Source organism: Chrysochloris asiatica, unplaced genomic scaffold (assembly GCF_000296735.1).
Source record: "Chrysochloris asiatica unplaced genomic scaffold, ChrAsi1.0 scaffold01082, whole genome shotgun sequence".
NCBI lineage: Eukaryota > Metazoa > Chordata > Mammalia > Afrosoricida > Chrysochloridae > Chrysochloris > Chrysochloris asiatica.
The window spans coordinates 1-520 of record NW_006409600.1 but is presented as its reverse complement, the minus strand read 5'-3'; positions in this window follow the sequence as shown (position 1 = coordinate 520).

Genomic DNA, 520 nt, shown 5'->3' with positions numbered 1-520 from the left:
TGGTCCAGTGGTGAGGATTTTTGTTTTCTTTACATTGAGATGTAATTCATACCGAATGCTGTGCTCTTTGAGTACAGGGTAGACACATGTAAACTCGGTTGGTGGGGAAGGCAACATACAACAAAAGGATGGTTGGCAGAAGAATAATGAAGACAGGTGAAGACACAGGATAGAGGTAAATAGTGATATATACACAACCTTGGAACAAAAATGTTCTGTCCATGGGTACATGGATTGAGATACAAACTAAATCAGTATAGGAGGAAGAGTGGGAGATTATATATATATATATAGAAAGAGAGAGAGAGAGTCCTGGTTTGGCACTGTAGGATAAGCACTGGACCACAAGGTCAGTTTGAACTACAAGGTCAATGGTTCAAACTCACTAGCTACTCCTTGGAAAAGCAGATGACCATATCAGCACATGTCCAGAAACAAGATATAAGTGTCTGAGACAAATGACCTAGAAGTAGACCTGGACTGCATTCTGGAAGGAGGGCAGGCCTTGGAAATGCCTGAG